The sequence below is a fragment of the Amblyomma mixtum genome, chromosome 2 (assembly GCF_055824585.1).
Source record: "Amblyomma mixtum isolate Tamu chromosome 2, ASM5582458v1, whole genome shotgun sequence".
NCBI lineage: Eukaryota > Metazoa > Arthropoda > Arachnida > Ixodida > Ixodidae > Amblyomma > Amblyomma mixtum.
The window spans coordinates 319,617,695-319,637,278 of record NC_143013.1 but is presented as its reverse complement, the minus strand read 5'-3'; positions in this window follow the sequence as shown (position 1 = coordinate 319,637,278).

The following is a 19,584-nucleotide window of genomic DNA, read 5'->3' as shown; positions in this document are numbered from 1 at the left end:
CGCTCTGTAGGCGGCACGTTACTCAACGTAAGAGAAGGGGATGCGATGCTGCGGCAGTGGCGAGAGATGTGACCGACTCGCAAGCACGCAAAACAGATGGGCCAATCGTCAGGAGTATGCCACTCTGCAGGATTGCGGTATCAGCGACGTGTCTTGAAATTTTGGTGGGGGCAGCGGTTAGTGGCCCCAGGTGGAATAGGCTCCAACTCAGGCATATCAGGGTGTGGCTAGAGCGCGTAGCCATGTCTGACGCCTCTTGGAGACCAACGACTTGAATGATAGAGACAGCGCCCAGCATGTTGTCTGGCAGTGGCGGGTTGGAGGCAATGGAGGTTAGGGCACCTAGTCCACTGCTCACAATCCGATGCAAGTTTTCAGGATTCGGAGGCTGCTGCAGGGCCGGCAGATCCTCGCAAGAGGAGCTGGTAGTTCTGCAATGTAGACGTTTGGAACGGTGCACAATTTTCAGGTGTTCGGCCTGTACGAAGAGTCGGCACACCTTTTGAACGGAATCAACTGTGGGGCAGTCGTTACAGAAAAGGACGTTAAAGGTATCGTCGGCAATCCCTTTTGGTATGTGCCTCCTTTATCTGCCTCGGACGTTTCCATACCAACTTTTCTGCACAGGTTCTAGACGACCTGAATATAACGAAATGTAAGATTCCGCAGACATTTAGGCGCGAGCTGCAAGTTCCTTCTATTTAACGAGCTGAGGCCCAACAGGCTTCACGGACAAGTCTCGGAACTTCTGTTTTCATCCGCCCCAAAAAGTAAGCTGAGTTTTGTGTGTTTGGAACCATACGCGCGCGGTTCAGGCTAAGTAGAAAAGTATGTTGGCAAGCGTGAAGCGTAGCGTTCAACCTGCTATGCTTGCTGACGCGCTCATAAAACGAGAACCTGTAATCAAATCCATATCGTCCGTACCGCAGAAGGTGCCTGGATCGCAGGTGTGGACCATGAAGACAATCGATGCTGTTGGCGGAGATGGAGCCACTTCGGTAGAGATTGCGACGGTACCAAGGTGGCGGCTGCTACGAAGATCCATCTTGTGGTTACGTGGCAGGTGATGAGGGTACCCAGCGCCTCACACCTAATATTACAGGGAGATAACTACAAAGAACTCTGCGCCACCTGGAGGACCTGAACAATTTAAGGTTTTGTTGCTATTGCCTCTGAAGGAAGGCTTGAACACTAATGCACAACCGCTCTCAGAGTCGCAGTCTTCAAGAGCACTGATAGTCACTTAGTCGTCGATTAGTAAGAATATTAACAGAAAGGAGTCTTAACCTTGTAAAAAAAAACACCGAATCGCGAGTTATTGGCAAAATGTTAACTTGAAAGAGTTAACGGAGGGTTTAAGCCGCGATAGAGTCTGGACGTAGGGAGACTATATAAGATTTGAGGGACGGAGACGCTACATCAACAGGCAGGGACAGGAAAGCAAGAGATGAGAAAAAGAAGCTGTGATTTCCTTCGCTTTGATGGGCGCTGAACAAAAAAAAAGCACGAAACGAAAGAAAGCTCACTAGGGAGGCTTTAAAACCTATTCACATCGGCAATGGAGGGGGCCATTGAAAAGAGCTTATGAAAAGAAAACCTGGCCCTATAGCCGCTGTTCTGAGATCTGTCCTTTTCCGCTTTCCGCTCGCAGAAGCTATGCGCTTCGCTTCCTGGCTCCATTCGACTTTCCATTCCCCAACAAAAAGAGAAATTTTTGAGCCGAATAATCCCCCTTGGGCTTCAAGTGGGATGCTTTTTCTTGGCTTCGAGATTTTCGGCAAACAGAAAGATGTTAATGCAGTCCACCCTGCTTCAGGCGCTCTTCCCACACGACTCTCTGAGCAGAAATGGCATGTAGGTATTCTTAATTTCTTACAGCAGTATGTACTCCATAACGTTATCAAAAAGTATACAGCGCTCAAACAATGACTGATAGGGATTGAACTTGCCAAATATTTGAAAGCCGTCGAAGCGGTTGCCTACAAGAGCATTTCCGCGTTCCATCTGCATTTTAAAAGAAAAGCCATAGCTGGGCCCTCGCGCCGAACTGTCATTAGAGTGATGTCGATGTGACAACTGCTGCAGTACACTCTGTCGAAAGACTCTCTATAAAAACCTGAAGTTCTACGCTCTTTATAATTCAGAGCTTTTTGTGTTCAGGGTAAGGACAAACCGGCACCGAAAAGTAGGTATGAAATTCATGCGCAGATGAGATAAAAACTATACTTCAGGAAATCTCCAAATGCAAAATATCGGTAACTCAATACCAAGAGAGCACGTAGCAAGATACTAAACAGTGGGTCAGTCCTTCTAACAGGCAGCCGCAAGCGAGAAAGTCTGGCATGCCCATTGGAAATGGCTTCTGTAATCTTGATTATATTTATTGGTGCTTCCGATCGACTTCCCACCTGCAGCCCGCTTTGCCTACTGATTCCAGAGCCAATTATTCGTGGAGTTTCGCAACTAAGACTTCATTTTGTTCCCGGTTTGTGTAGCTCTGTATTTTCGTTTCTGTTTCCTTCCACTTGACGTCTTTCAGGACAATCTGCTTTCTAGCGCCACTGTTCTCCTTGGATTTCTTTCAGTTTAATCTGAAAGGGTAAATGCGACATATTCCCACAAGGCATTCAGCGACATCTGGCACCTGTCAGTCAAGCCATTACCTCCAGGTCGGAACCATAATAACATAGAGCTCAACAGAAACCTATGGTGTTCGCTGAAAAGTATTAAAGCATAAAGAAGACTAAAAGACGATGCTGACCAATGGCGTGGCAGTCAAAAATGCACGCAGTTACAGAATATGCAGAACATTTGCGAGGTGAAAACGGCCCAACTCGATCTTTCAATGTCTTTCTCGTCTTAATTTCATTGCCAAAATCGCACAATGAAGCCCGATGAAGTGGTAAGCACACTTTAGTGTGCTAGGCGTTTGGTTAGCTAGCGGCGGAGCTGCCGATGACCTCTCGGTGCCGCTTGCTGAATAGGAGCACTGGCGCCACATCCGCGTCATTTCGCCTCCTGTCTAAGTGTTGGGCAGACCCGCTTCATGTGCGTCACAGTGTAATGTGGCTAAGAAGTTATTTTACAATGTAAAATTATTTGCTGGTATTTCGACCACACAGATGTGCAAACAACAATGTAAAGAATTTGTGGATAAACCAGCTTCTCTCACTGGTCATTTCTCTACTAATATCATTTTTTTCTACTGGAACCGCTTCATTTTTCTGATATTATTTCAATTCCATTCACTTTCTAGTTTTAACAATTGTTTAAAAAAGTTCTTTGTTTGCTGGATTCATTGTTAACGGATGCCGTATTCATCGCAATATTAATGGCAAGTTCTGACTAGAAGCTGCAAACTCTGTTAAAGGGAGAAAATATCTGCAAAGATTACCAGTAACATCAAAACACTTTTTCTACGCGTAAGTATTAAACTAAAAGGATAACAGAGCTACCTAGAATACAAGAAAGATTTGTTCTAAGGTGATGACTGACGACAATTAGAAAAAAAAGAAATCGGAGATAATGAGGGAGTGCCGTTTTTTTCGAAGTGTACTTTGGAGGAATCCAAATGTTTCCTTAATTTTATTAGGTTTTGAGTATTTTTTTTTCTCTGTGTCTGACTTCATCACGGGTCGAGAGGCTGAGGCTACCAGATTTCCGAAAGGTGGCGGTAATTACATCCTCTCATGCGCGAGGTGCCGCCGTATATGCTGTGCGCCCAGCAGGTGCTAAGAATCTGGGCCCGCCTGGTTTCTAGTTTTCTTCTGTCTGCTCTGTCGAAGCCTGGTGACACGACTCGCCTCTTTCTTGCAAGATGTGTCTTGCGGCCGTCTACATTTCTCCATCCATCACTTTCTCGTTTTATCTGGATTCATGATAGCCAGAGCCATTGAAGGCGATGGTATTGCCACGTAGTGGTAACGGCAGTCCAGCAGTCAAGAAGAAAGCGGAAGGAGCTTCAAAATGAAACAGTTTATTGAGCGAACTTGCGCCCACAAGGAACTGATTGCCTTGGCGGCGGCGATAGCAACAAGCTTGCTCGGAGGTCGTCGAACAGAATGCCAGCTGCTTTTCGGCCGTGATCCATTAAAGGCTGACGACCAATTTTCGTCATACGGCGTGCAATGTAACCACAAAAGTCTGGGGTCACGTGGGATTGGGTTTTTCTGGGTGCGAGCATTCGAGACAATTCTGGCCCCGTCTTGCATCACAACCAAAAGCGATAAAGTAGCGTGCCGGCAGCTTTGAGACATGAGCAAGCAACCATTACAAAACTCTGCGTCAAAATCTAAAACTGCAAATGCGCTGTTCCAATCCATCAGATGGCGGAGGCATTTTAAACGGATGTACACGCAATGAATTCAATCCCCGACTACGAGAGTGAAATAATTATGAGAATAAGAATGAGGAGGAGTACATCAAGAACATGCTTGCAGACCATGCACGAGAGTTTACCAATTTCCGTCTGCCTGACAGCTGTGTGTTACCGTTGTGGCTGAAACGCGGAGGCTAACCAGATGGTTCTAGCTGGAATTGAGAACAACGCAGCGAGCTATACACAGAACAATGATATCTATGACTTTAACGGACATTCCTAAAGAAGGAAAGCAACAGTCAAATTTTCAGCCTTTCGAGAAAAATAAAAGGGGCAATCACATCCACATTCAAGTAACATGGGTAAGCAAAGTGTAGAGTGTGACTTAAAACGAATTAGGTTTCTGTTTTATTGTTATATGAGTGCTATTACGTCCCTCCACGTCGTCTTCAAGTTGCGCATATTACTTAAACACTATTACTGATGGAAGAGCGCTTGGTTTTTAAATTCAAATTTTTGTTTATATCGCGCATTTTTTTTATTGCGTTGGCTGAATCTATCTCGTACCTGCAGCACTCGTTCGCACTCGCACTGGTAAAAATTGTCACAAAATGAAGGGGGAAGGAAAAGGAAAAGAAAGCGAGAAAAACCAAGCGCCAGCCTTCGCGGCATCACCGCGAGCTCATCAAAGTGTTAAGACGAAGTTGTAGCCATTTAAGGGGTGAAGAAAAACACCGATATGCACTACAAGAGACGTATCTGAACGACGGAATTACGCCGCTCTTTAGGTGAAATGCGGATTCTCGTGAAAAAAAAAAGCAAAAGTTACAGCTTTTATGTGGTGCAAATCATGAAATTCTCTTAGAGGTACTGTAAACGTCGCAAGTTGTTATTCAATTTCTGAAGCTTCCACCTCTTTCCTAATCCCTTCCTTCACGGTGCAGTCCAGGTGTCCACAGAGTTTAAGACTGCTAGCGTGTCTTTCTTTATAACTACTTATAGCACCTACTCAAGAGGGCGCCCTTTATGGCTTCCGAAGATTGACGACGCTCGTACCTGTATCAGTGAGTTTACGCGTGGTAAAGGGCCGTACCATACAACAGATCATGCTGTAAAATCCTGGTGAGCACATTGCAATAAAGAAAAAATGCACAGGTAAGCATAGCGTCTTAGCGCGTTATCAGCGTGAGTTTATTGGCATTAGCGGCCGAATGCTGTGGAGCGGTAGACGACCCTAGATCTTCCGCATGGACTGACTTCAGGGCTTCAGTGTCTCATTCAAGTTTCGCTTGTCTCAGGAGAAATCTTAAATCGTAAGAGACCCAGCTAAATCGTCAAAACGAGGTAACCCAAAGGATAGCACATCTATTCACCGCCTGTTTGCAGGAAGTGTTCCGAGGCCTGGGCTAGGAACAGTTGTGGACAAGAGTTAATGGATAATACCTAAGTAATTTACCATTCGCTGAAGACATTGCCTTGCTAAGTCACACAGGAGATGAGCTCCTAAGCATGATCATTGAGTTAGACAGGCAGAGCAGAGCGGTAGGTCTTGAAACTAACATGGAGAAAACCAAACTAATGTTGAACAGCCTCGAAAGGAAACAGCAGTTCACAACTGGTAGCGAGCTCCTGGATGTGGTAAGGAAATACGTACACTTCTATCAAGTAGTAGCCGCTGATTGAGATCATAAGAGAGAAATAGAGAAATAACTAGGAGATTAAGAATGGGGTGGAGCGCATATCGCAGGTTCTCTCAGATCGTGAATGGCAATTTACCAATACCCGTCAAGACAAAACTATGCAACAGCTGTATCTCACAGGTGCTCACCTATGAGGCAGAAATGCGGAAGCTAACGAAAAGGGCTCAGCTTAAATTAAGGACAACGCAGCGAACTATGGAAGGAAAAATGGTAGGGGCAAGAAACAAACCCTGTTGGCAGGTTACTTTTGGCAAAGACATAACAGTAACAGCTCGGGGTGCATAAAAAGTTGTAAACCAAGCATAAGGTATTTTTCAACGCTTGTCGTGATCAAGCTCCTTGCTTTCACTAGTGCCATCAGCGGCAATGTTTACTACGCGAATACTTTTTTCGACACATATCATGTCAAGACCGGCAGCTTGCGTAACGTAACAACTGAGTTCAAATTTGACAATGCCTAAAGATACTGAAGACATCATCCGCCTTTGAAAGTAAAAAAGGTGCAAATAAAAAGAAACCATTTCAGATTTGCGCACATTATTAGAAAATTGACTGACGCAATTCCACGAAGCGTGCTTGATGAATGTACACTCTCTGCGTATAATTGTAGGCGGTGCCAAGATTCTCGCAAAAGAAAGCAGTACAATTGAACAAACGTGTATTTATATTTCCCCAGAGGCTGCCGGACAGAGATGATAGTGCTGGTTGTGCACAATAATTGCCACTAACAAAATAAATTAAAAAAAGTTGAAACAAGGCAGGTTTTATTAGGGGAGGCGAACATTTTTGTGATGGTGCATTTGATTCCAGACAAAAGTAAAAATACGGTAATCGCTTATTTAGAATAATAATAAAATAAATAATTCATTCATTCATTAATGTTGCCTCAAGGGCTCAGAGAATCGGAAAACTATGTGAGCGTGGTATGGGGGAGACATCTCTTTGTATATCACTGCAGTCGAGTGCTTACGGTTCAACACGATGGTGATCAAATGCTCAGAATTTCTGTCTCGGACAATCTGCTGATGTTCAAGCGCAGCCCGGAAGGAAGCTTCAAAGGGCCGCAATAAATGATCGCCCGCAGATTTCGACTACTGCGCGCAGCATACTTAGCTGCACCCAAGCTCTCCCATTAACACGTGCATCATGCACAAAAGCTTCTGCGCATTCATCTGAAAAACCGACTCCCGTTTGATTCTTGAGATGCCATTTCAGTTGAGTTGCCTCAAAATATAAGACAAAATGCTAAAATACAATGCTACAAATACTACAAACACAAGCCAAAGGCTACGGTCGGCCGCTACGAAGCGGCTGTATGCCAGAAGATAAAGGAACAAAGTTTTGGAGGCTGAAGCATTTATGCACAGTTTAGGCAGCCTTTGCCGCTTTCTTTCTTCAGAAACTTATATTCATTGAAAGGAAAAAAAATAGGGGCAAACGAATTACTTTATCGAAATAAAAGGCAAGTTACATGTTCGCAAGCTTTAGTATATTGCACTATCTTTCCCTAAAAGGATATTGTTGAGATAAATCAATTTTCCTTCCCGCTGAGTTCGCCTTCGCCGATGGAGGTTCCCATTTCCCAAAACACGATAAGTCAAGACACCACCTGAGCATCGCTTACCATGTGGCTCACGTCGCCGCCTCGCAAGGCCGGAAGAAAAGCAGTAGCCTACGCGAAACATGTTTACGAGCGTTGTTCGCCATCCCGTAGGCGGAAGGTTGCGGCAGTATAGAGTTGAAAGCAGAGACAGGATACCTCTACTCTTGTTCCTTTCTGCGCAAAAGTGAATTACTTCCCACACAAAATGACTGCAGCGGGAAAACACAGGATAACTGACGCAGAAGGGGTGGTGATGAGTGCTGTGTTCCAACACGTTTGTTGTGAGCGGTTTACATTAATGTACTACTGCTCTCCGATCAGAACGCTTCAGTTGGAAAAGCGCCGTAAAGCCAGCTGTATCTGAAAGCACTATGAAAGCTGTGATCACGCAGTGCCCAGTCTGGCGATGTGTTCAGATCCAATGATTCTTCGTGTGACGCGCTCTTTGCTTCTCTTAAATGGCCACTGACCACCCCTCGTCTATAATATTTTCGACCTCTTTCCCTGCGAGGCATCGACCACGGAATGTGCGGCCGGAAACCTTTCTGAAGACTAATCGACTACCCTCGTTGACTAGCCTACCGAAGCGAAATTCGCCCTCCTCCGCGGATGTTAGCGTGGAGTCTGGTGGAGTGCGTCGCATGTCTGCGTCATGGCCCCGAGTTGGAAAGTATTCTTTTCCTGCTCTTTGCTATCCCGGAACCTTCTTGGGGGCGACGGCGGGGCTCCTCACGGCGTTTCGTGCCGCTTTTTTTGGGGGGGTTCTGCCTCGCCCGAGACAGAAAGACAGGCTGGCAGGCTGGCAGGCTGGCAGAAAACAGCAACCACGTGACCACACTATATTGGCCATCGAAATGCACCCCACCCCCCTCTTCCCTGGGCCACCATTTGCATAAAATTTGTGGTCCACCCGTTCAACGCAGAATCTTCGAAGTGATGTCAAATGAGTGGGCATGTTCCTGAGGATAAAGTTACAAATTTAGAAGAAGCCCAAAATATGTTTGCGATTCTCAACGACGACCTTTCTGCCCCCAAACCATGCATACCAAGGGCCCTCAGACCGCCATTACGGCCGAAATATTTGTCGCAGGGGGTTCCTGATTATGTGACACGATCTGTCGTCTTGTGAAGTACACTTTTGTAAAATTTATTAACTGATACAACGAGGAAATATACCGGATATAGCGAAGGTGGCTGCAAATCGCAATAGCAGTGCAAAATCCATGCTGCAAATGGCGATGCTTGTGTCTCAGAAGGGATATTTTCGGAAAGGAAACATCCGCAGATGTTTGGATTTGTTCTTCACGTTTGCTGAGCACACCCATGTAATCACTTGAAGCTCCCGTAGCTAACGCTCCTAAGTCAGACTGAAGCAGTCTTGGCGGAGCATTTTTTTCCTTGTCGGGCTACTTACGCGGAACTAACTGGCTCACAACTCAAACTTCTGGAAGTGTTAAATCATTGCCTGAACCATGATATCACCCTTGACACGCTATCGAATGCCAGTTTGCATAGCTCTTTTGTTAAGATGTGTTTCGACTCATTTTCTCAGTTTTGTTCTCTAAAAGTGTATTCCCTTTCTTTATTTTCCTCCTGCTTCTCTATAGTTCTTTGATAGTTCCTCCCAAATTTGTGCACGCTACTGTACCGCTAAGTTCTATTCGTGATTTCAAGAACTTTGCTCGGTCATTTATATGTGCTGTGTGATTCCTTTGAGGCTTCACAGCTTTGAAATCTAATTTTCCATGCCATAAGTGTCATGAAAAACTCTCATCCCGTTTGGATATTTAAAATTTCTTACCATCAACGTTTCCAGAAAATGAGAGACACAATTAAACCTGCGGGTCTCAAGATGATAATGCGGAGTGAAGTTCAGATACCACGCAATACCAGCTTCTCTAGTTCTACACCACATCCGAAAGTCGTACACGGAGAGCAGATTTGGTTAAAGCTTCGAATCATTAAGGAGAGCTCCGGGGCAATCCTCTTGATTGCTTTGGTGGCAACCTCCGCCAAAACCTATGCTGGGGCTCTATTCTAATAATGGCTGCGGTTTTCGGAAGCCAGCCAGGCGAAAGCTGTGCAAACTATGCCAACTATTTTCAATCCACTGACTTAGGCATCCCATCTATGAATGTGAGGGAAGGAGCTTGCGGGAAACGGAAGAGAGAGGAAGGGCGCCTGCAGCAGTGCCGAAGTTGAGAATTTGCTCAGTATGCAAGCTGCGCGGAAGTTTCCGGCTAGAGCGCTCTCTTTCGCACCCGCGATGGAGGCAACGCCTAGAAGAATTTCGCTGCGTCGAACCTTTGTACTATGGCAGAAAACAGGAACCACACCTAAAGGCAGCCGCTAGCCTCTAATGAATCTAGGCGGCGCACTGCAGCTGCTTGATACTCTGACTGCGCGTCTTGAGTTCTAGTCAGACTAAATAAAGTATTGCTGCTGTATAACGAATCATACAAAAAAGTTGGATTGGGAAAATTTGATACTTATTGCAGTCGCTGACACTCATGCCATTCGTGGTTACTTATCGTACATTGCAGCATTTCTTATTTTAGTGCCCTAGCACTTATAGTGGCCACTCCCCGCATTTAACAGCTGTCTGTCCGTCCGTCCGTGCGTTCTCCTCGCCAGACTGGTTTCCGTCGAGCCCTGTCTATGCTATATTTTTTTCCTTAGCCTTAGCATGGTAGCGCAATGGCAAGCAAAGGACCGGACATCATGAATGCGGGATGACATTCTGTAATGAATGGTGGGCCTAGCGCTAGAGCACCGTTGTTGCTTGTGGCGTTGGGGCCACCAAGTGGTGCGGCCAACCAACCGACGAAATCGATTTTGAGGGGTGACGTCACCGTGCATATGGTAAGGAAAGTGTAGACGAGAATGAAAGGCACCCTTCACAAATGTCGAAAAAATGTAATGGAAATCGCTTTTTTAAAGATCACCATACAAGTCGGATTAATATGAGCTCACAAATCTTGGCTACAAAGGTGTTTAATGGCTCATATGAAAGAAAATTGAAGTAAACATTCGAAATACCTGAAAACAAATTGTAAGGCAAGCCAGTAAGGAACATAATATTGCTCGAAGACAATTGCGGGATTTTAATATTTTTTTTTCTGTCGGATAGAAAAGTACAGGGTATTTGCTATCTGTCTGCGTTCCATTAGCTGGTTTTGGAAAAGAATTTCATGCTCGTGTTTCATTCCAGCGCCTTGGAAAAAGAGTAGTTTACAAAGAAACATACATCCCTGAAAAACATCCGAAAAATTTGCGCGAAGCTGAAAATTCGTCGGCGCGCCTTCAAAGACCCCAAATAATGTCGCCCTCATTCCTGGCATTCCTACGTGCCCGCCTGCATTACCTATTCAGATGCACAGCCCCCGGGAGATTCATCATTATAAACCTGGTACACAGAGCGACGCCGCGTCTAGCATGCGCTTCTGGAAATGCTCAGCCGTCTTGAAACGCAAAAATTTCGCTCCCCCTTATGCCTGAGAAAGTTTGCTATGAACGGAAGTTTTGGTAACTGTTCTATACATTCCCTTCGGTTTTTACGGCAAGATCTGATAAAACAGTTCGTGGAAAGTTTGTGTTTTGTACGGAGAGAAAGCTATGAACGCTCATTCTATTTGGCGGCAACACTCAAACAGGGTGCTTTAGCATTCCTGGGATGTTTCCGTTTTTCCTTCATATTTTCCATCTAGAATAAAGTTCCCTACAAGGCCAAGCTTGCAAAGGGTCCAGAACTCTGAGCTGTGCGCTTAGAAAGCCTACCATTCCTGAGACCCAGACTTGAAAAAGTTATTAACACATTGTTTAGCTCCGCTTTACTCGCATATCTCCCATGCAAATACGTGCACTTGCTGCTGCTAATCATACCGCCTTGTTTACGATAGCGAAGTTTTTTTTTATTAAAGAAATCGTGGGAGCGAGCCGAAAAAAGCAAGCGGTGGGACGTGTCTTTGCCACCGGACGATTTCACGGTGTCCGGAGCGAGATGGCACCCATAAATACGCCCCCTCCGAGACGGAACCACAAATACGCCCCTAGCGTTTGCTAACAAAAATTAACAAAAGGAAGCTAAAGGGCACGCAGTGAAATAAGGTTCACATGGCTAGCTTGAAAAACAACTGGAAAGTAGAGTGATATATGCAAAGTAAGCCTCCTTCGCTTAGATATAAGCTCCGCAAAGCAGACTACGCAATGCACGTGCAAGCCACAGGGTGCAAAACACGAGAAAGGATATTAGAGAAAAAGTCCAAAAGTAACCATAGCCATGATGGCATTGTTTGTTTTTCTTGCCTCTCTGAGAATTTCTCTCCTTCTCGGTTGAATAGCAGTCGCTTCTTTTTTTTATATTTTTCCTTTGCAGAAATTCTGTAGTTGGTGCCGCATGATGGCGCTACGGTACGCCAAACAAGAAGTAGATTTATTGGAAACGCACTTTTGTACTCGTTAAATTGCGGCATCTGTAATTTATGGGCTCATAGTTACTGATGTACGTTTCTAAGACAGCTCTGCATTCCCTAGACACGCCATTATTCAGCTGCAAACGTCGAACCATCGTGGCGCATGGCCTGTTGTCTCCTCCAGCGCACATTTCGGCCAGATGGAACGCCGGCTGAAAGACACTTACGAAGACAGTGATTATCAACCGGGCTGGTTCCCGTTATTGATGTCTTGTCTTTTCTTGCCACAATTTTAGTTGTATTAAGACGTGTATTGTAGCAGTGTGGTGTTGTGTTTCCATTCAAATTGCTCGGCTACTCGCTAATTACTTTGTAAATTATCTATATAGCTGTTTCCGGCGTATAAATGCATGTAATAAATACCATGCCAAAAAAATGGCATTAGTATATGCGGATGACCACGCGTTTTTCTGCTCTGATAAGCCAAGCATAGATGAGGTAATTCGTTTCACGGAAGACTTCGGTTCAGTGTCAGGAGCTCGAATTACTCGTTCTAAGTGTTGCGGTCTCTGGTTTGGTATGCGGGAAACGGCACATGCCGAATATGATGGTACACAATGGACACGTACGCAGCCAAAATAGCTTGGCGTTCCTTTTAGTGCTTATAAGCACAGTGCACATTACTGGAAAGACCGCGTGCCACCTCTCCAGCGCTATATAGCGCTGAAGAGGTGGCACGCGGTATCAGCATATGCTGAGACTTTTTTGCCCCATGGTCTCTCGATTTTTGGCAGGGCGACCGCATGCAGTCTCTTTTTTGCCACTGAAATTTATTATCTATTGCAACGTATTCACTGCACGAGATTTTATATCCAACGTTTCCAGAGTTGTTTTGTGTGGGGTTTGTCTTTCGAATCAACGAGGCGTGATAACCTTTTCCGGCCTGTAGGCGCTGGTGGCCTCGGTTTAGTCCACCTGTATGTTCGCCAGATGGTTTCACGTTTCATGTTTTTCGGGGACAGTACACTCCCAACAATGCGGGCATTCCTACAAGTGAGTTTAGTTCATGCTTTACCGAGCATCACTGTTTCCTCCAATGCTTTTAATCGTCCGTGTTTGTGGGGATTCATGCATGAGGTGCATTTGTCTATTCGTTTCCTACTTGTTCGTTTTTCTCCCGAGTTCCTTTTTTTGGTGTCAAGAAAACAGTCGTACAAGGACTTAATCTCTATGTTCTTTCCTCCGCCATTGTATTGCTCTGTGTATTTTGGTTTACCGGGACATGAAGTACCCAAGACAGTACGTAAAATGCTCCTCTCGCCATGTACAAAAGCATTTTTCTTTAAGCTTCACACTGAGACCTTACCCGTTAAAACGATCTTGTGTCTCGTCCTCGTTCCTTTCTCGTGGTGTGCATGGTTTGCGCTATTTTTTCTCTAATTCAAATATGCACCAACTAGCCCAAAAAGAGGTGTTAATGAAGTATCTTTCTTATACAGTGGGCCCTTTCTTTTGTAAGTAGCGCTTGTGTCTCGTCCTCGTTCCTTTCTCGTGGTGTGCATGGTTTGCGCTATTTTATCTCTAATTCAAATATGCACCAACTAGCCCAAAAAGAGGTGTTAATGAAGTATCTTTCTTATACAGTGGGCCCTTTCTTTTGTAAGTAGCGCTTGTGTCTCGTCCTCGTTCCTTTCTCGTGGTGTGCATGGTTTGCGCTATTTTATCTCTAATTCAAATATGCACCAACTAGCCCAAAAAGAGGTGTTAATGAAGTATCTTTCTTATACAGTGGGCCCTTTCTTTTGTAAGTAGCGCTTGTGTCTCGTCCTCGTTCCTTTCTCGTGGTGTGCATGGTTTGCGCTATTTTATCTCTAATTCAAATATGCACCAACTAGCCCAAAAAGAGGTGTTAATGAAGTATCTTTCTTATACAGTGGGCCCTTTCTTTTGTAAGTAGCGCTTGTGTCTCGTCCTCGTTCCTTTCTCGTGGTGTGCATGATTTGCGCTATTTTATCTCTAATTCAAATATGCACCAACTAGCCCAAAAAGAGGTGTTAATGCAGTATCTTTCTTATACAGAGGGCCCTTTCTTTTGTAAGTAGCGCTTGTGTCTCGTCCTCGTTCCTTTCTCGTGGTGTGCATGGTTTGCGCTATTTTTTTCTCTAATTCAAATATGCACCAACTAGCCCAAAAAGAGGTGTTAATGCAGTATCTTTCTTATACAGTGGGCCCTTTCTTTTGTAAGTAGCGCTTGTGTCTCGTCCTCGTTCCTTTCTCGTGGTGTGCATGGTTTGCGCTATTTTTTCTCTAATTCAAATATGCACCAACTAGCCCAAAAAGAGGTGTTAATGAAGTATCTTTCTTATACAGTGGGCCCTTTCTTTTGTAAGTAGCGCTTGTGTCTCGTCCTCGTTCCTTTCTCGTGGTGTGCATGGTTTGCGCTATTTTATCTCTAATTCAAATATGCACCAACTAGCCCAAAAAGAGGTGTTAATGAAGTATCTTTCTTATACAGTGGGCCCTTTCTTTTGTAAGTAGCGCTTGTGTCTCGTCCTCGTTCCTTTCTCGTGGTGTGCATGGTTCGCGCTATTTTTTCTCTAATTCAAATATGCACCAACTAGCCCAAAAAGAGGTGTTAATGAAGTATCTTTCTTATACAGTGGGCCCTTTCTTTTGTAAGTAGCGCTTGTGTCTCGTCCTCGTTCCTTTCTCGTGGTGTGCATGGTTTGCGCTATTTTATCCCTAATTCAAATATGCACCAACTAGCCCAAAAAGAGGTGTTAATGAAGTATCTTTCTTATACAGTGGGCCCTTTCTTTTGTAAGTAGCGCTTGTGTCTCGTCCTCGTTCCTTTCTCGTGGTGTGCATGGTTTGCGCTATTTTATCTCTAATTCAAATATGCACCAACTAGCCCAAAAAGAGGTGTTAATGAAGTATCTTTCTTATACAGTGGGCCCTTTCTTTTGTAAGTAGCGCTTGTGTCTCGTCCTCGTTCCTTTCTCGTGGTGTGCATGGTTTGCGCTATTTTATCTCTAATTCAAATATGCACCAACTAGCCCAAAAAGAGGTGTTAATGCAGTATCTTTCTTATACAGAGGGCCCTTTCTTTCGTAAGTAGCGCTTGTGTCTCGTCCTCGTTCCTTTCTCGTGGTGTGCATGGTTTGCGCTATTTTTTTCTCTAATTCAAATATGCACCAACTAGCCCAAAAAGAGGTGTTAATGCAGTATCTTTCTTATACAGTGGGCCCTTTCTTTTGTAAGTAGCGCTTGTGTCTCGTCCTCGTTCCTTTCTCGTGGTGTGCATGGTTTGCGCTATTTTTTCTCTAATTCAAATATGCACCAACTAGCCCAAAAAGAGGTGTTAATGAAGTATCTTTCTTATACAGTGGGCCCTTTCTTTTGTAAGTAGCGCTTGTGTCTCGTCCTCGTTCCTTTCTCGTGGTGTGCATGGTTTGCGCTATTTTTTCTCTAATTCAAATATGCACCAACTAGCCCAAAAAGAGGTGTTAATGCAGTATCTTTCTTATACAGTGGGCCCTTTCTTTTGTAAGTAGCGCTTGTGTCTCGTCCTCGTTCCTTTCTCGTGGTGTGCATGGTTTGCGCTATTTTATCTCTAATTCAAATATGCACCAACTAGCCCAAAAAGAGGTGTTATTGCAGTATCTTTCTTATACAGAGGGCCCTTTCTTTTGTAAGTAGCGCTTGTGTCTCGTCCTCGTTCCTTTCTCGTGGTGTGCATGGTTTGCGCTATTTTTTTCTCTAATTCAAATATGCACCAACTAGCCCAAAAAGAGGTGTTAATGCAGTATCTTTCTTATACAGTGGGCCCTTTCTTTTGTAAGTAGCGCTTGTGTCTCGTCCTCGTTCCTTTCTCGTGGTGTGCATGGTTTGCGCTATTTTATCTCTAATTCAAATATGCACCAACTAGCCCAAAAAGAGGTGTTAATGCAGTATCTTTCTTATACAGTGGGCCCTTTCTTTTGTAAGTAGCGCTTGTGTCTCGTCCTCGTTCCTTTCTCGTGGTGTGCATGGTTTGCGCTATTTTATCTCTAATTCAAATATGCACCAACTAGCCCAAAAAGAGGTGTTAATGAAGTATCTTTCTTATACAGTGGGCCTTTCTTTTGTAAGTAGCGCTTGTGTCTCGTCCTCGTTCCTTTCTCGTGGTGTGCATGGTTCGCGCTATTTTTTCTCTAATTCAAATATGCACCAACTAGCCCAAAAAGAGGTGTTAATGAAGTATCTTTCTTATACAGTGGGCCCTTTCTTTTTTAAGTAGCGCTTGTGTCTCGTCCTCGTTCCTTTCTCGTGGTGTGCATGGTTTGCGCTATTTTATCCCTAATTCAAATATGCACCAACTAGCCCAAAAAGAGGTGTTAATGAAGTATCTTTCTTATACAGTGGGCCCTTTCTTTTGTAAGTAGCGCTTGTGTCTCGTCCTCGTTCCTTTCTCGTGGTGTGCATGGTTTGTGCTATTTTATCTCTAATTCAAATATGCACCAACTAGCCCAAAAAGAGGTGTTAATGAAGTATCTTTCATATACAGTGGGCCCTTTCTTTTGTAAGTAGCGCTTGTGTCTCGTCCTCGTTCCTTTCTCGTGGTGTGCATGGTTTGCGCTATTTTATCTCTAATTCAAATATGCACCAACTAGCCCAAAAAGAGGTGTTAATGAAGTATCTTTCTTATACAGTGGGCCCTTTCTTTTGTAAGTAGCGCTTGTGTCTCGTCCTCGTTCCTTTCTCGTGGTGTGCATGGTTCGCGCTATTTTTTCTCTAATTCAAATATGCACCAACTAGCCCAAAAAGAGGTGTTAATGAAGTATCTTTCTTATACAGTGGGCCCTTTCTTTTGTAAGTAGCGCTTGTGTCTCGTCCTCGTTCCTTTCTCGTGGTGTGCATGGTTTGCGCTATTTTTTCTCTAATTCAAATATGCACCAACTAGCCCAAAAAGAGGTGTTAATGAAGTATCTTTCTTATACAGTGGGCCCTTTCTTTTGTAAGTAGCGCTTGTGTCTCGTCCTCGTTCCTTTCTCGTGGTGTGCATGGTTTGCGCTATTTTTTCTCTAATTCAAATATGCACCAACTAGCCCAAAAAGAGGTGTTAATGAAGTATCTTTCTTATACAGTGGGCCCTTTCTTTTGTAAGTAGCGCTTGTGTCTCGTCCTCGTTCCTTTCTCGTGGTGTGCATGGTTTGCGCTATTTTTTCTCTAATTCAAATATGCACCAACTAGCCCAAAAAGAGGTGTTAATGAAGTATCTTTCTTATACAGTGGGCCCTTTCTTTTGTAAGTAGCGCTTGTGTCTCGTCCTCGTTCCTTTCTCGTGGTGTGCATGGTTTGCGCTATTTTTTCTCTAATTCAAATATCCACCAACTAGCCCAAAAAGAGGTGTTAATGAAGTATCTTTCTTATACAGTGGGCCCTTTCTTTTGTAAGTAGCGCTTGTGTCTCGTCCTCGTTCCTTTCTCGTGGTGTGCATGGTTTGCGCTATTTTAACTCTAATTCAAATATGCACCAACTAGCCCAAAAAGAGGTGTTAATGAAGTATCTTTCTTATACAGTGGGCCCTTTCTTTTGTAAGTAGCGCTTGTGTCTCGTCCTCGTTCCTTTCTCGTGGTGTGCATGGTTTGCGCTATTTTTTCTCTAATTCAAATATGCACCAACTAGCCCAAAAAGAGGTGTTAATGAAGTATCTTTCTTATACAGTGGGCCCTTTCTTTTGTAAGTAGCGCTTGTGTCTCGTCCTCGTTCCTTTCTCGTGGTGTGCATGGTTCGCGCTATTTTTTCTCTAATTCAAATATGCACCAACTAGCCCAAAAAGAGGTGTTAATGCAGTTAAAACATGACTAGAGAAAAAGGGTTTTTTCGTTTTTGTGGTGAAATGTCGCCTTTGTGATGCTCCTGAAACGATTGAACATTGTTTCATTCATTGTAAAGATACAATACTCTTCTTGAACATCATTGAACTGATATTGAAAAAAAGAAACTTAATTTGACGCCGCATTTTGTACGACTTTCTGCACTACCATTTGTTGATGAACTCCTAGATATCTTATTTTCAAGTGTATTATACAGCCTGTTGAAAACACGCATGATGGACCGACATTGTAAATCCGTTGTATCTGCTGAAGGCCATTTCTGTAGAATGACTGTACACCCAAAAGAACTGTATGCCCAGACCGAGCAAGGACCTGTGTAGTACTCGCTCTTAGTGTTGTGTTGTTCATTGCCTTTTTTCTAGTTCTTTGTTGCTTAGATGTGTCGTGTTATGATGCATTAACTATGTGCTCCGAATTGACTCTTTTCTCATGCTTCGTTGCTAATGTGTGTTGATGTGCCACTGTCTTCTTAATGTTTTTAGATAGCGCATGTACATAAAACATCCCATCATTGTAATAGTTGCCACGTCGAAAAAAAGAAAATGGTAGTCGCCCAGTGGAATCGTCCCCGTCTTGCACGTCGCAGGCCCGCGTTTGATTCCCGCCTAGAATCAAGTTTTCTATTTTTCTTTATTTACAGTTCGTGCCTTTTTGGACTATGGACTGAATTATAGATTGGATTATGGTTTGGCTTGTTGAATTATGGGTTGGAATATGGATTGGCTTGTTGTAAGGTGATGGATTAAATTGTGGATTAGTGGAAGCGTGAGACATCTTAGCTACGCCACTGAGCTGTAAAAGGCTTTCGTCTAATGACACTCGCAACAATGATAGCCCTAATAAGTAACACTATTTGGAATAAAGTACGCCGATGGTTGTCCTGCATTTATCCCTCTCGGAATTTATTTGGCGGTTCTCTTTTCTTAATTGCATGGAAGTACACCCACAGTGACAGGCTTCAAGTCAGACTTAACCAGGTTACAACAATCACACTTAACAATCACACCAGCATCCACCCTCACTTTGGCAGCACATAAATATTGCGGGAGACACACGCATGCGTCGCGGAAAGGGAGCCAGGCAGGAGGTCGGTCCTGCGCAGCACATTCCCGCCCCCCTCCCTCCCCCCACCATAGCACACAGCTCTCTCTCAACAGAGACTTCGAACCGTGGAGGCCCTGCGAGGCGATCTGCCATGCGGCTCTTCCACAGGCTGGGAAGTCCTATGCGCACTAAAAGGTCACATGGAGCCTTAGACCCTTCCATTGCAGGCATAAATCTGATAGTATAAGGCATAGTCTCAATGTTCCTTTTCAGAGTCCGTTGAAGAATTTCCCAAAAACAAGGCATCACGACTAAGCAAAAACCAATGATCAATAGTTTCTGGCTGCTGACACAAGCGACATTTCGCAGACCGTGGCAGAAAAGTCGTTTTTTCAAGAAGCCACGCTTTCAAAGGTATAGTTTACATATAAAGACTAAAAAAGAAAGTCTCTGCGGCCGCATTTCGACGTCTGCAGTTAAATAAAGGACCGTCTAGTGAATGCAGAGTTGCCTTGGCAGCGCACACGAGTAATTATGAGTATATCAATTACACATGCCGCCACTTACTGTGTACAATATTTCAGGAATAACTAGAAGAATAACAATGAGGTGGAGCGCATATGGCAGG